Source organism: Arachis ipaensis, chromosome B02, assembly GCF_000816755.2.
Source record: "Arachis ipaensis cultivar K30076 chromosome B02, Araip1.1, whole genome shotgun sequence".
Classification (NCBI taxonomy): domain Eukaryota; kingdom Viridiplantae; phylum Streptophyta; class Magnoliopsida; order Fabales; family Fabaceae; genus Arachis; species Arachis ipaensis.
In genome coordinates this window covers 95,299,431-95,301,665 of record NC_029786.2, presented here as the reverse complement: position 1 = coordinate 95,301,665, position 2,235 = coordinate 95,299,431, and the positions used below count along the sequence as shown (strand labels likewise).

Below are 2,235 nucleotides of genomic sequence, written 5' to 3'. Positions count from 1 at the left end.
TTTTTTAATCTAGTATTTTTAATTATTAACTTAATTTTTTTAATTTAATAATTTAACAATATATTTTTAATCCACACTTTTAAACATTGCATGAAGCCTACATGTGTTTGTTCACTGATGTGTTTGTCACACACTTCAACGAATGAGAGTTCACCAATGTGTCTAGATTGGAGATATAGGTTTCCATTTCGGGGGCAATGAAGGAGAAATGGAACTCCTCTATTTTTTGCAGGCGATGAAGTAGAAATGGTATTTTTTTTATTTTGTGATGATGCATCAAAAATGACTCTAACACGTCTGATTTTCATTTTATAGACACTGCATCTAAAATAATAACAAAATTTAAAATATTTTTTCTATTTATATTAATAAAAAAGCTAATAAGATATAACAAAGCAATGGCACGTTAGAATAAAACAGGGGGAAAAGCCAAAAAGGTTATGGATTGGGGAAAGAATAATTCAATACAAGATAATAAGTATCATGAATAATATATACTATAGGTAGAACATGAGATATTATATATTAATTATCGAATAAGACGTAAACCTTGCTTATATTTGATATCAAATTTTAAATTGAGTATAAGTTATTAAAAGAATAAGTATAGGAAATTAAATTTTAATTAATTAATATTAGTCAATTTTTAATTATAAAATTAATTTTATTTATATTTTTTGGAGACTCAAAATTTAATATTAAAATTTAATATTAGAATTTAAGGATAAGTTTTAAAATTTAAAAAAGTAATTAATATTGATTGAAAAAGTTAACACTACTTAAATTCTTAAAACAATATAGTCTTATATTTTAGGGTAAAAATACTAAATTAGTCCCTACGTTTAGACGTAATCTTTTTTTAGTCTTTAAAATTTAAAGTATTCTATTTAAATTCAAAAAAGTTTCATTTAGCTTTAATATAGTCCACTATGAGGTCAAAGTTAAATAATTAACGGAATATCCTACATGACAGCAATATAATATTAAAGTTGATAATTACTTAACTTTGTTCTTGTACTACTATTATGTAGGACATTTTATTAATTACTTAACTTTGACCTCATGGTGGGACTACATTGAAGCTAAATGAAATTTTTTTGGATTCAAATAGGACACTTTAAATTTTAAAGACCAAAATAAAATTACGTCTGAGTCCAATTTAATACTTTATCTTACATTTTATCTATTATTATTGAATAAAATATATAACTAACATAAATAAATAAAGTGTAACATGACTAAAAAATATAAGTTAAAAATATATTATTAAATTATTAATTTAAAAAATTAGATTAATAATTAAAAATATTAACTAAAAAATAAATTATATTTACTTTCGAATTTTTATCATAAATAAAATGTGAATTGACGTAGCATCAAATCATGAACTGTACATAATTCACACGTGAAGATGGGAATGAGTGGAAGAAGTGGATGCACTTGCTTGAAGAACATAACAGGACAGTAGCACCTTATCTTTATATTGAAAATTAATAATAGCCATTAACCAATGTTTGCTTGGCACCTAACACACCCTACCATTATTTGTTTGAAATTAATACAGTGATGTGAACATACACATACACTGAAATTAGACAGTATCAAAGTCAATTTGCAATTGATTTCAGACTAGAAGAGGAAATTAGTCTTCAATTTTGTGATTCTTATTGTCTGCCCATATTATCGCTTTTGCATAGTTGAGTAGAAATTAAAATTGTACCGTTTGTAACGGTTTTATATGAAATAAATAAATAAAATAAGAGTACTGCTAGGGAGCCAATGGCCTAAGCGTACAATGTGTACAATGGGCTAAATCTTTTGTCCACAAATAAAATGAACATCATCCATACTATCCAGAATAACCATTCAGATAGTAGGGATAATAAACATCTCATGTCATAAAATCAGATACTAGGGATAATAAACATAGGGATAATAAACATCTAGAACTCTAATACCATATCATGAAACCACTCATTCCAAAAACGTAATATGATAGGACAATGTAACACTAATGGTCATATTTCTAATACTTCCTAAACCTCCATTGTACACATTGTACGCTTAAGTCATTAGCTCCCTATACTTATTCATAAAATAAAATAGAGAGTAATTGAGTCACTATTTTTAAAAAGGGTATAAAAAATTATTCCTGAGTTTTAGAAAGTATGTAAATTAAATTGTTAATAAAATAAAATAAAATAGCATTTTTTTTTGTTAAAATCGATTTTGACT

The 2,235-nt window shown here is 25.0% G+C and overlaps 1 protein-coding gene across 1 annotated transcript in view; it reads left to right on the top strand.

Annotated features, from left to right (window-relative positions):
* LOC107625809 (macrophage migration inhibitory factor homolog) overlaps positions 1-2,235 on the top strand; it is a 4,904-nt gene that overhangs the window by 1,500 nt on the left and 1,169 nt on the right. The window lies entirely within an intron of this gene.